The sequence below is a fragment of the Vulpes lagopus genome, chromosome X (assembly GCF_018345385.1).
Source record: "Vulpes lagopus strain Blue_001 chromosome X, ASM1834538v1, whole genome shotgun sequence".
Lineage (NCBI taxonomy): Eukaryota > Metazoa > Chordata > Mammalia > Carnivora > Canidae > Vulpes > Vulpes lagopus.
In genome coordinates, this window is record NC_054848.1 from 122,770,635 (window position 1) to 122,785,634 (window position 15,000).

The 15,000-nt window shown below is 37.8% G+C and overlaps 1 pseudogene; it reads left to right on the forward strand.

Moving 5' to 3' along the window:
* The first annotated feature begins 1,937 nt into the window (after positions 1-1,937).
* Positions 1,938-13,433, forward strand: LOC121482722 (annotated as a pseudogene).
* Positions 13,434-15,000: the final 1,567 nt, after the last annotated feature.

The window sequence follows — 15,000 nt, forward strand, 5'->3', positions numbered from 1 at the left end:
ATGTCCTTAGGACTGAACTAGCCCAGTGTTTCTAGGAGACTTGTAGATTCCATTCCTAAGGATTGTTAGGGGGTTGAGGGAAGGGATTTAAAAAAAAAAAGATGTCTCTTCTGAAAGGCAGGATGCATGTAAAGGCAAGGGAAGGGCTGCCGATTAGGAGAAGCTACTGCTAAAGAAGTGAGAAAGGAGGGAAGAGGTTTTCTGATTTGGCTGATCTGAGGAAGTGGATTATTTGGGAGTCTAGTATCCCCAGAATGATCCGTAACCACAGGAAACATTTCCTGAATTCCAGGGCCCCAGAACAGAGTTCTAGACCCATTCCAGTTTTATCCATCCCAGATATTAGGAATTTCCAGAGGGGGGCACTTGTATTCCCCTAGGAGTCATACATCTGGCTACTTGTTTATTTGGTAAAAATGGAATTCTGTACCATTTATAAAATGGACCTCTTGTGTCTTCCTTATTTTGAAAGTATAATGCACATTCCTAATTCATCATTCATTTTTGCCAATGATTTTTAAGTATTTTTGAAAGTTATTTTTAAATACAAAAATGTATTTATTTAACAAAGCACTCCTTTATCCTTTTATTTCAGCCATCCTAATAAATTAAAAAGAAGTCATGATTAAACTAGGTATTTCTATATGTCACATTACAAACTAGTTTTAAAAATCTATTTAGTATATATATCATCATTTCATCTTGAAATGCCTCCTTTTTAAGCGGGAGGCAGAGAGTCAAGGAATTTGAATGAATCAAGAGGCCTAAAAGTATAGTGATAGGTGCTTATAATCCAGACCTGCCTCAGGCAGGAGTTACCACTCAGGTAATTAAGAGGTGATGACCCTAGTCTTAACTTGAGTTGTTAAAGGCCATGTTTCAGGGGGCTATGATTTCCTAAAAATATAACCCAAAAAGCTCCTTGCTAATAGCTACACTGCTGATGAAGTACTTGTGCTTTGACTTCCCTAGTTCTAAAGGAATGGTCAAATCTGGTTATGCATTAATGGTAGTAACATTGACATCTATTTCAAGAGAACTTCAAATAAACAGAATGGAGAATGGACCTGGGGAGAATAAAGGGTACTTATTCCATAAAAGCCTGGAACATAACCTGAAGTACAGAAGTAACGTCGAATTTAGAATTGGAAGATAAATGTAATAACACATAAGACAATATGAGATGGGAGAAGCCAGGCTTGCTGAATTTCATCCAAAGAATTATAGGTCACTCCACTAGGTGTTAGGCACCTTTGGTAGGTTACTTATGCTTTCTGTGCCTGGTTTTGATCCCAGAAACCATGACTCTAAATATTTCATGCTCCTAGTGACTATAATCTATTGCTTTTCAGTATAAAAATTGCCATATGAGTAGCATCATAGGATGTCCCCATTTACCTGGGACAGTTTCAGTTAACTCCTGCTTCCCATAAAATTTAATAGTGCCTTCTTATATTCTGAGAACTTCTCCTGACACAACTTGGATATCACATGTAACAGTAAGCTTAATTAGCTAACTTTGATAAAACCATTGCATGAAAAGCATTCTAAACAATTTCAATGTTGGTCCATCTCTCCTATTATCCTCAAACACCATCCGGAATTGACCCCCCTCCCCATTTTTAAAGCCCTTCTTACCTAGCTTGCATCCCCTGGTCCATCATAGCACCTCTGACCTTTTTATCTCCCTAGCACGCTTGATTTAAAAATCTAAACCTTAGTGAAATGAAACCACTTTTTCCACATTTTCATCTTAACAGATGAATGTGGTTAGAGAAAAATACACAACCACAAATTTCAAGTGAGCCATCAGTACCACCAGATATTTCTACTTTACTTCTCTCTTCAGTTTGTTTTCCAAATTTCAAAAAGGCTACCTCATACTTCTCTCATCACACATCCAATACTCCCAGTCTGTCCATGCCTCCACTCCATCTATGACCTTGCCACATATCATTGAGAAAATAGAGGCATTCTCTTCTAAATCTTCTCCAGCCAGGCTCTTGAACCGATCCTCCACTGAAACGGCTTTGCTTGATGTCTTCGATGATTCTACTTTCCTAAATCCAATGGTAAATTCTCAATCTTCATCTCACGCAAATTGCTGCAGCACTTGTCCAAGCTGATCACACCCCCTATCATGACTTATGTTTCCCAGAAAGCCAACAGAACCTGAGATGAGGACTCGCATGCAGTTGGTTTATTTGAGGAGCTGACTCAGGAAATAAGAAAGGGGACTGAGAAGAATGAATCAGGAAGGGAGGGACCATCAATTCCAGGGTATGGTATTGATCTGTTTGCCACTGTAGGCAACTGTGGATTATTCACACTGAGGACTCCCTGTGGAACTGCGTAGATGCACTTCAGAATTTTCCAGCAGACATAAAGAGAGGAGTGTTTGTCCATCATATTCTATCTCCCATTGACCAAGGCTAATCTGAGAGAGTATTCACTCACTGGCACTTGCAGGCTTGTCCATGAACTAGAATCCCTGAGCAGGCTCCTGTAGGTGTTCTACCCAGCGAGAGCAAAGAAGCCCCAAGGCAGGAGGAGATAGTAGAAGAAACAGATGAATGAGGTAGCATCAGGTTTCCCCTGCATACAGCTGCTACAGCAATGTCCTGAGCAAAAAGGGGGTCGAGGAATACGTGACATGGGGCAAAAAAGACTTTCAACACACCCCCCTTCTTGAAATATATTCTTGTCATCCTGCACACCATACTCTCCCTGTCCTCTTCCTGCCTCAATGATCTCTCTCTTCTTTTCCAAGTCCTTTTATGGTTCTTCTGTATGAAACTTCTCTGAAGTATTAAAGCACCAAAAATTTCAGTTCTTAGTCTTCTCCTCTTCTCTACCTACACTCACTTTCTTGGTGAGCTCATCTAATCTCCTGCATTTAAGCACCATTTTTATATACTCACGACTCCCAAATTTATATCTCTAGCCTCATCTCTCCCCTGAATTCCAGACATTTTTCTTAAAATCTACACTTAAAAGTTTTATAATAATAATAATAATAATATAAAGTTTTATATTATTATAAAACTGAACATATTTAGAACATAAATGATTTCTATACTCCTAAAAATTGTTCCTCTCTCAGTTTCCCCCGTTTCTGTGTAAATTATGACTCCATTCTGGGACTTCTGGGTGGTGGCTCAGTGGTTGAGAGTCTGCCTTAAGCTCAGGTTGTAATCCCGGGGTGCTGGGATCGAGTCCCACACAGGGAGCCTGCTTCTCCCTCTGCCTATGCGTCTGCCTCTCTCTGTGTGTGTCTCTCATGTATAAATAGCATCTTAAAAAAAGTGATGACTCCATTCTTCCAATGACTCAAGCCAAGCACTTTGAAGTATTCTTGATTCCTACCTTTTCTTCGTATCAATTAGTCAACAAATCCTGTTAGCTGTACCCTCAAAATAAATTCAGAATTTGACCACTTTTCTCTATTTTCACTACTACTACCCAGTCTCATTCACCTGTGTCTGCTCCCTTGGTAACTGCAACAGCCCCTTGATTCTACTCTTAATCACTCTCCCAAAGTCTGTTCCCAACAGAGAAACCAGAGTGATTGTTCCAAAACTGAAGGCTGGATCTTGTCATTCTCCTGCATAAAATCCTCCAATGGTCTTCCAATTCACTTAGAATTGGATTGATAATTTCCATCATGGTTATAAAGCCCTATATATATGCTCTTCTGATAACTACATGGCCCACTCCCTTGTTTAATATCAGGGGTCCACTCAAATATCACTTCCTTAAGGACCATCCTAAATCAGCATTACTCAGTATTTTATCCTCGTTTTGCTTCATTTTTTTCCCGATAGGATTTCTTACTACCTCATTACTATATTTTATTGTTGAATGAATAAATAAATGGATATTGTCGTAGTTAAGTTGGAGCAAGCTTTCTCTTTTATTTTTATAAGATTATTTTTTAAAGTTTTTATTTAAATCCCAGTTAACATGCAGTGTAACATTAGTTTCTGGCATACAACTTAGTGATTGAACACATTCATACAACACCCAGTGCTCATCATAAGTGCCCTCCTTAACCCCATCACCTATATAACTTATACCCCCACCTATCTCCCCTCTGGTAACCATCATTGTATTCTTCATAGTCAAGTGTCTGTTTCTTTTTTCTTCTTCCATTTGCTCATAGGTTTTGTTTCTTGAATTCTACATATTAGTGAAATCATATGGTATTTGTCTTTCTATGAATAGTTTATTTCACTCTAGCTCCATCCACATCATTGCAAATGGCAAGATTTCATTCTTTTTTTGTGGCTGAGTAATATTCCGTTGTACATATATACCAAATCTTTTTTCCTCCTCAGATCCAGGATTAGGCTTCAGTTTAGGGCTAGAATATGGGTAAGGTCAGGATTGGAGCCAGGATGATAGTATGTGCCTATTATCCTGCAGTTTAGAGACCTCTGCAAAGGGATAAGATTAGGGTTAGGGTTTTGGTTATGGCTAGGTTTAGGGGTTAGTGGTTAGGGTTAGGGTTTGAGGTAGGATTTGGTTTTCAGCCAGGGTTAGGATGAGGGCATAAGTATATGCCTTGTATTCTGCAGTTCAGAAAGCTCTCCAGAGAATAAAACCTCAGACTTTTGTTGGGGTGAGAATAAACATGGCAAACATCCACTGGCTGAGGTAGAGGGAATTTGGCACTATAAATACTCTAACTGGATATTCAATTAGTCCTTCTTTTTTGATCTCTATCTTTGCACCCATTTTCAGAGATACTATCAATTCTTCTTCTAAGTATTTATTTTCATTCCAGTTGGTTAACATACAGTGTTATATTAGTTTTAGTTGTACAATATGGTGACCAACTAATTCCATACATCACCCGGTGTTCATCACTACAAGTGCCCTCCTTAATCCTCATCTCCTATTTCACTTCACCCCCACCCACCTCCCCTCTGGTGACCATCAGGGTGTTCTCAATTGTTAAGAATCTGTTTCTAAGTTGGCCTCCCTCTTTTCTCCCTCTGTGATCATTTGTTTTGTTTCTTATATTCCATATATGACTGAAATCATACAGAGCAATCTTTATGGAAGTCAACAAATATTGGTAAATGTGCCTGTGTGCCACCCATTGCTTTATATATTGTTCCACTGTGTTCTCTCCCAAAACTCTTCCCTTGCCCCTTGGAATCTCTACTTATTTTATTTCTCCACTTCTGGAACTATCTAACACCCTGAAATTACACTGCTGCCCCTTTAGCACTTTCTAGTGGTTGTTGTTTATTCTCCCGTATATGACTTCACTTCATTCACAATGCAGCTTAGACTCCAAGGAGATGAAGATTTGAGTATTATCCTCATAAAAAAGTGTTGGTTGGAATTGTATGGGTGTACGATCTCTGCCAGAAAGTATACACTGGAGAAATGCAGAACACTAACAGAATCTTTCCTTTAAAGTGATGACTATAGGCAGCCCGGGTGGCTGAGCTGTTTAGCGCCGCCTTCAGCCCAGGGCCTGATTCCGGAGACCCAGGATCCAGTCCCACGTCAGGCTTCTCCCTCTGCCTGTGTCTCTTCCTCTCTCTCCCTCTGTGTGTCTTTCATGAATAAATGAATAAAATCTTAAAAAAAATAAAGTGATGACTATCATAATTAGAGAAAAGAAAGAGACTTCTACTGGTAAGAGTTCCAGTCATTAACAAAGGCAGGTTCACTGGACCTCTTTAAAGTATTTATATTAATGTATGTTTGGAAACAACTGCACTATAAAAATAACAGATAACAATTGTCAAGATCCCACTATGTTCCAAGTTTAAAATTTAATCTTCATGACCAACTTTATGACACAGATTCTTTATAACTCTTGACAACAGATAAGGAAACTGACACTTTGGAAAGTTACGTGATTTGTTGAAGGCAATACAGTCAACAAGATTTTTTCCAGATTTACTGAGGTACAATTGATAAATAAAAATTGTATGATTCAAAGTAGTTAATGTAATGTTTTGATATATGTATATATTATAAACCTAATACCATTACCAAGCTAATTAATATATCTATCATCTTACATACTTTTTACTTTTGTTTTTTATTTAAGTTTAATTTAACTAACGTATGTACTATTAGTTTCAGAGGGGATTCAGAGGGGATGAAGTGATGCATCAGTTGCATATAATACCCAGTGCTCATTACATCAAGTGCCCTCCTTAATGCCTATCACTCAGTTTCCCCGTCCTCCCACCTCCCCTCCAGCACCCTCAGTTTGTTTCCTTAAGAATCTCTTATGGTTTGTCTCCCTCTGTTTTCATCTTATTTTTTCTCCTCTTCCCCTATGATCCTCTGTTTTGTTTCTTAAATTCCACATATGGTATTTGTCTTTCTCTGACTGACTTATTTCACTTTGCACAATACTTTCTAGTTCCATCTACATCCCTGCACATAGCAATATTTCATTCTTTCTGATGGCCGAGTACTATTCCATTGTATATATATGCCACATCTTCTTTATCCATTCATCTGTCAATGGACATCTGGGCTCTTTCCATGTTAGATTATTGTGGACATTGCTGCTATAAATACTGGGGTGTGTGTGCCTCTCCAAACCACTATGTTTGTATCCTTTGGGTAAATACCCAGTAGTTCAATTGCTGGGTTGTAGGGTAGCTCTATTTTGAACTTCTTGAGGACCCTCCACACTGTTTTCCAGAGTGACTGCACCAGCTTGCACTCCCACTAACAGTGTAAGAGGGTTTCCCTCTTTTCCACATCCTTGCCCACACCTGCTGTTTCCTGACTTGTTAATCTTAGCCATTCTGACCATCGACTTCATGTAGTTTGTGTGTGTTGGGAGCACTTGAGAGCTAGTGTCAGCAATTTCAAGTATACAATGTAGTTTTAAGTCAGTCACATTGTTATACATTAAATCTCTAGAATGTATTCATACCACACAACTGAAACTTTGTACCCTCCAAACTCCCCATTTCCCCCTCCCCACAAACTCTGGTAATTACCATTCTACTCTCTGCTTATATGAGTTTGACTGATTCATAAGTGTTGTCACAAATGGAAAAACTTCCTTCTTTTTAAAGGGTGACTAATATAATTTTCCTTCTTTTTGAAGGGTGACTAATATAAATTTTCTTTATGCATTAATCCACCAATGGACACTTAGGTTGTTTCCATATCTTGATTACTATATGAATAACACTGCAATAAACATGGAGTGCAAATATCTCTTTGAGATACTGATTTCATTTCCTTCAGATATGTACCCAGATGTGAGATTGCTCTATCATATGATAGTTCCATTTTTTAATTTTTTGAGGAATCTCCATACTGTTTCCATAATGTCTGTAGCAATTTACATTTCCACCAACAACATACAAAGATTCCCAATTCTGCACATCTGATCAAATTTTATTATCTTTTATGATTTGATAAGAGGCATTCTAACAGGTGTGAAGTGATACTTCAATTGTAGTTTTGATTTGTATTTTCATGATGATTAGTGATGTTAAATATCCTTTCATATACCTTTTGGCCATTTTTATGTTTTCTTTGGAGAAATGTCTATTCAGGTCCTCTGCTCGTTTCTTAATCAGGTTATTTGGGTTTTTTTCTTGTTTGCTATTGAGTGAGTTCTTTATGTATTTTGAATTCTAACCTCTTACCAAATGAATAGTTTGCAAATATTTTCTCCACTCCATAGGCTGTCTTTCACTCTGTTGATGGTTTCCTTTGGTTTGATGCAATCCCACTTGTCTCTTTTTGCTTATGTTGCCTCATGCTTTTGATGTCATATCCAAAAAAATCATGTTAAATTTCTGGCTGATTTGCTTGTCTGTTGCTTGCCATAACCAGTATCAAGATCTCAAGTTAGCTGTTACTCTGGCTTTTCCTGATAGTTTGTCATTGAGGTTGCTCTTGTTTTCAACAATACCAGTTGAGACTTTTTCCCTGCCCAACTCTAGCTCAGGACCTCTTTGTCCAGCAATGAAGTTGCTAGTCCTTATGACTTACCTCATCTCTGGAGAATTACCATGACACGGAGCTGGAGGTGAATATAGGAGAAGTTCCAGACTAAAATGCCACAAACTCTCATTATTCTTACTGAAGTTTAGTAGATTTCCTTGAATAGACTCTTCTCAATTTTTTATGCCTTTTGCTAGTTTACAGATTTCTGTAATCGTAGTTTTTGAAAGTTTTGTCTAGTTTTTTGTTGTTGTTTTGTGTTGTGTTGTGTGTGTGTGTGTGTGTGTGTGTGTGTAGAGGACTTACCAAGCTCCCCACTCAGAATTTCTGAACGTCCTGCCCTAGATCATTGATTATTAAAAAATCTTTCTTCTTTTTAATACAATCATTGGAAGCTATAAATTTCCATAAAAACACTGCTGTATCTGTAGACCTACACATTTTGATATATTGCATTTTTTAAAGATTTTATTTATTTGCCAGAGAGAGAGAGGGAGAGAGAGAGAGAGAGAAAGAGAGAGAGAGAGAGAGAGAGAGAGAGAGAGAGAGAGAGAGAGAGGAAATGAGAAGAGAGAGAAAAGTGGGCTTCCAGTTGAATAGGGAGCCCAATGTGGGGCTCAATTCCAGAACCCTGGGATCATGACCTGAGCTGAAAGCAGATGCTTAACTGACTGAGCCACTCAGATGCTCTGATGTGTTGCATTTTGATTATCACTAAGTGGTAAATATTTCTAGTTTCCTTTTTGGCTCATGGTTATTTAGAAGGCTGTCTATTCATATCCAAGTAGTTGAGGATTTTCTAGGTATCTTTTTTATCTTCAGATTTTTATTTACATTCTAGGTAGCCAACTCAGGGCAGTATTGGTTTCAGGAGTAGAATTCAGTGATTCATCACTTACATACAACATATAGTGGTATCCTTTAACTATTTTTTTGTGATTTAATATTGTTTTGGTGAGTGAACAATCTCTATTTTAAATTTCTTTTAATTTATTAAGACTTATTTTTGTCACATTATATGGTCCTTTGTGGAATGTTTCATGTGTAGTTGAAAATTACGCTGCTTTGGAATGAAGTGTTTTATAAATGTTAATTGAATCATTATTGGTATTTAGTGTTGTTCAGGTCTTTTTTATCCTTACTGATTTTCTGTGTGCTTGTTTTATCAATTACTGAATGAAGTGTATTGACATTTCCAACTCTAATTGTACATTATCTATGTCTCCTCTCATTTATGACAGATTTTGCTTTATGTTTATTCAATATCTGTTTTTAGATGTATGCACAGTTAAAATTGTATCTTCTCCTAGAATTGATTCCTTTATCATCATGTGGTATCCTGTTCATCCTTGATAATATTTTTTTATTGGAGTTCAATTTCCCAACATATAGCATAACACCTAGTGCTCATCCCACCAAGTGTCCCCTCAGTGCCTATCACCCAGTCACCCCAACCCCCCCACCCACCTCCCTTTCCACTATCCCTTGTTGGTTTCCCAGAATTAGGTGTCTCTCATGTTTTGTCACCCTCACTGATATTTTCACTCATTTTCTCTCCTTTCCCTTTATTCCCTTTCACTAATTTTAATATCCCCCAAATGAGTGAGGCCATATAATGTTTGTCCTTCTCTGATTGACTTCTTTCACTCAGCATAATACCCTCCAGTTCCACCCATGTCGAAGCAAATGGTGGGTATTTGTCGTTTCTAATGGCTGAGGAATATTCCATTGTATACAGAGACCACATCTTCTTTATCCATCATCTGTCGATGGACACCGAGGCTCCTTCCACAGTTTGGCTATTGTGGACATTGCTGCTGTGAACATCGGGGTGCAGGTGTTCTGCCGTTTCACTGCATCTGTATCTTTGGGGTAAATCCCCAGCAGTGCAATTGCTGGGTCGTAGGGCAGGTCTATTTTTAACTCTTTGAGGAACCTCCACACAGTTTTCCAGAGTGGCTGCACCAGGTCACATTCCCACCAACAGTGCAGGAGGGTTCCCCTTTCTCCACATCCTCTCCAACATGTATTGTTTCCTGTCTTAATTTTCACCATTCTCACTGGGGTGAGGTGGGATCTCATTGTGGTTTTGGTTTGTATTTCTCATCCCTGATAATATATCTCATTTAGAAATCTACTTTATTTGATATTAAAGTAGCTACTCAATCCTTCTTTTGGATAGAATTTGAATAGTATATTTTTCTCCATCCTATGGCTTAATATTTAAGGTTGTTGACTTGTAGGCACTTACAGTTTCTTATATAGGCACATATAATGGTATTTTACTGTGACAATATTTTAAATTAAAATTTTTAGGTTATTTACATTTAATGGAATAATTAATGTGGCTGATGTAATTCTACTTTTTTACTCTTTGTTTTCAATTTGTTCTATCAATTATTTGTTCCTTTTTGTCTTTTTCCCCCTTCTTTTGTGTTGAGAGGGTTTGTTTGTTTATTTGGTTTGGTTTGGGTTGACAATTTATTTCTTTCATTGGCTTATTAGCTTTACCTCTTAAATTTTTTTAGATCCTTTTCCTTAGAGTTGATAATGTAAATGTTTGACTTATCAGTCTGCCTTCAGATACATTACACTTTCAGGTTCAGGGTAAGAACTTTACTACAAACTTCCATTTTTCTCCTCTCATCATTAGTGTTACTGTTGTCATAGACAATATTTCCAAAATACATTATTATTATTTATAAACAATTAAAATTTATTTTTAACCTATAGAGCTACAATTTATACTTTTTTAAAAAGATTTTACTTATTTATTCATGAAAGACACACACACACACAGAGGCAGAGACAAAGGCAGATGGAGAAGCAGGCTCCATGAGGGATCCTGATACGGGACTCGATCCCGAGACCCTGGGATCATGCCTTAAGCTGAAGGCAGATACTCAACTGCTGAGCCACCCAGGTGTCACCAATTTATAATTTTTGATGTACAATTCTTTCAGTTTCCACAAATGCATCACACTGTATAGCCACCACCCTGATCAAGATATCCCTAAAGTTCTTTCATACAAATCCTTTGTAGATAACTCTTATCTGCAGCCCCAGACCCTGGCAACCCGTAGTCTTATTTCTATCTCTTTAGTTAGGAGTTTCATCAATGTTGTATAAATGGAATCATAGGGTGTATAGGCTTTTGAGTCTGGCTTCTTTAATTTGACATAATATATTTGAGATTCATTTATGTTGTTGTATGTTTCAGTAGTTTGTTTCTGTTGTATTCACTTGCAATTTGAAGGACATTTTAATTGTTTTCAATTTTTGGCAATGATGAATAAAGTTGCTCCACATATGCATATGCAGGTATTTATGTAAATATAAGTTTTTATCTTTAATGAGCAAACTTTATAAGAAAATTTCAAACTGTTTTCCCAAATGGCTATACTATTGCTCACCAGGAATGTGTCAGAATTGCAATTGCTACAAATCAACATCAGCACTTGGCATTGTTACTCAAAAAAGATTTTAGCTACTCTAATAGGTGTGTTAGTCTTGTCTCATTGTTATTTTTATTGTATGCATGTTTTTCTTTAAATTATTGAGCATATTATATTTATCACACTTGTTTAAGGTATTTGTCTGCTGAGTACATTATCTCTTAACATTTTTGTGTCTGTTTCTGTTCTACAATTTTACTCCTGGTATGAGAAACATTTGCATGCCTGATAATTTTTCATTGGTTATTAGGCTATGAAAATTAATATTTTTGAACGTTGGACTTTGTTGTCTTTTTTAAAGAGTGTTAAATTTTGTGGCGCCTGGGTGGCTCAGTGGTTGACTGTTGGCCTTTGGCTCAGGGCATGATCCCGGGGTCCTGGGATGGAGTCCCGCATAGGGCTCCCCACAGGGAGCCTGCTTCTCCCTCTGCCTGTGTCTGCCTCTCTCCCTGTGTCTCTCATGAATAAATAAAATCTTTAAAAAGGAGTGTTAAAATTTGACAGTCTTTTGTATCATGGTGATTTCTTGGAGATTTCTTTTTTTTAATTCTGTCAGGGAAAATCTAGGATAGCCTTTTCTTTATGGCTAATTTATGGCTTAATTTAAGGTGTGACCCTTTTTGGCGTTTCTATTAATGTCCAACATTTATCAGAGGTATTTTTACTCTGGCTGGTCACAACTCAGGTAGTTCTCAGTTCTGTGGGGGCTCTTGGTAGTTGTTATTTTATTTGTGTTGTGGGGGTATACATGTGTGGATTAATGTTTAACCAAAGACTTAAGAAGACCCTTATGCAGATTTCTGGAGAGATTTTCCTGACTAATTCTCCCCTCTTCAGTTCTCCATTCTCAAACTCAATTCTCTGTCCTGTCAACTCAGACTAATGTGTTCTGCTTGGTGTTCTCCCAGCACCACGGTCCAAGGCACCAGAAGGTATCTCCAAGCACAAAGTAATCATAGGGCCCACTTTACTTCTTTTCCTTATTTTAGAGGTCACAATCCTTTACTCTTTTTCTCCAATGTCTGAAAACTGACATTATATGTGTTTTCTTCACTCTTTTCTTTGTTTATGGTGGGAAGATAATTTCAAATATTAAGGTCTGAGTTTGAATCTCAGACATTTTCTTTTTCCTATACTCATACCTTAGGTGATGCTATCCAATCTTATTGCTTTATATAATATTTATACCTTGACACATTTCCAAAATTAATTTCTTCAGCCTGGACTTCTCTCAAACCCAGATGTATATAGTCAGCTGGCATATACACTTGAATGTTTGATGGACATCTGAAGCTTCACATATTTAAAACTAAAGTCTTCAGAGAAAGGGAAATGTGTGAGGAGCTGCCACCCATCCTGCCAGCTGCCTGTCCTCAGACTCACTCCAACAGATAAAAGTCTTGAGAATAAAGAAGCCTAGAGAACATTCAAACAAGTAGCTGAGGCATATGAAATGCTATTAGATGCTAAAAAAAAAATGGGGACCTATGACGAATATGGCAAAGAAGAATAAGTGATGGAGGTGGAGGTGGAATTCATTTGGACAATCTGTTGAGTTTGGCTTCACATTCCATAACCTAGGTGACATCTTCAGGGAATTTTTTGGTGGAAGGTGCCCATTTTCAATTGACTTCTTCAAAGATGCATTTGAGGTTCATTTTTGGGAGTCAAAGAGGCCTCCTGTGGAAGCAGGAGCCAAGGCGCAGGGTCATTCATTTTTCCTTGCTTTCAGTGGATTTCTGTCTCTGGAACAAGTTTTTTTCTTTTGATACAGAATTTACTTCCTTAGGTCACCAGGTCATAGCCTCACTTCATTCTTTTCCACAGCATTTGGTGGTAGTGGGATGGGCAACTCTAAATCTATATCATCTTCATTAAAATGGTTAATGTCAGAAAAATCACTACAAAGAGAATTATTCGCAATGGTGAAGAAAGAGTAAAGGTTGAAGAAAATGGCTAAAGTTCTTAACGATAAATGGTAAGGAGCAGCTGCTACACTTGGGTAACAAGCAACTCAATGCAGGCATGTAACAGAAATGTTACCTATAATGGGCACCAATGAGGATTAACAGGAACATTTATTTTTTGAAGAGTTCAAATGAACTGAACTTTCAGTATAACTGTACCTAATCTAAAGTATTTATACACAGCTCATTGGAGCCCTATTTGTCATAGACTTTTGAGTTTATTGTTGGGACCACATAATAGGACCACTATTTTTTTTTAATTTTTTTTAATTAACTTTTATTGGTGTTTAATTTACCAACATACAGAAAAACACCCAGTGCTCATCCCGTCAAGTGTCCACCTCAGTGCCCGTCACCCATTCCCCTCCAACACCCACCCTCCTCCTCTTCCACCACCCCTAGTTCGTTTCCCAGAGTTAGGAGTCTTCATGTTCTGTCTCCCTTCCTGATATTTCCCAACATTTCTTTTCCCTTCCTTTATATTCCCTTTCACTATTATTCATATTCCCCAAATGAATGAGAACATACACTGTTTGTCCTTCTCCGATTGACTTATTTCACTCAGCATAATACCCTCCAGTTCCATCCACGTTGAAGCAAATGGTGGGTATTTGTCGTTTCTAATTGCTGAGTAATATTCCATTGTATACATAAACCACATCTTCTTTATCCATTCATCTTTCGATGGACACCGAGGCTCCTTCCACAGTTTGGCTATTGTGGCCATTGCTGATAGAAACATCGGGGTGCAGGTGTAGGACCACTATTTTACACTATTTGGGAGTTGGGGGTTTCTTGTTGTTTTGGTTTTTGTCTTTAAAATTGGGGGATCCCTGGGTGGCTCAGTGGTTTAGCACCTGCCTTCGGCTCAGGGTGTGATCCTGGAGTCCCGGGATGGAGTCCCACATCGGGCTCCCTGTGTGGAACCTGCTTCTCCCTCTGCCTGTGTGTCTGCCTCTCTCTCTGTGTGTCTCCCATGGATAAATAAATAGAATCTTTAAAAAATAAAATAAAATTGTCGTGAACCTCTGTATGTACTTTGCTTTTTTCCTCAAAACTTATTTATTTATTTATTTATTTATTTATTTACTTACTTACTTACTTATTTAAGAGTGAGAGGCAGAGGGAGAAGCAGACTCCCCACTGAGCAGAAAGCCCCAATGCAGGGCTTGATTCCAGGACTCTGAGATCATGACCCGAGCTGAAGGCAGATGCTTAACTCACTCACTTTGCTTTTTTATTCAGCATGATCCAAGGTGGCCATGACTCTCAGACTACACCAGCATAGACCTGCTTTTCATTGTGTTTCAAATGTGAGCCAGGTAGATAGAGTCAATCTGCTGTGAAGTTAACATTGCCAGGATGAATCTTACACAAAAATAATCTCAGTTTTTGTCAGTATTTAATATATTAATGCATTATTGGTGATAGATTTTTCATTTAATATAACGTTAAGATGCTTTTCTAGTTGTGCATGAATGCTGACAACTTAGTAATTTTTAAAAATAAACAATATTTAAACAAAATATGTAATATTAAGCCTCGGTTTAAAAAAGTAAAAAAGTCTTTGTCATTTACTTGAAAAAATGCAGAGGTATTGGGGATCCCTGGGTGGCTCAGTGGTTTGGTGC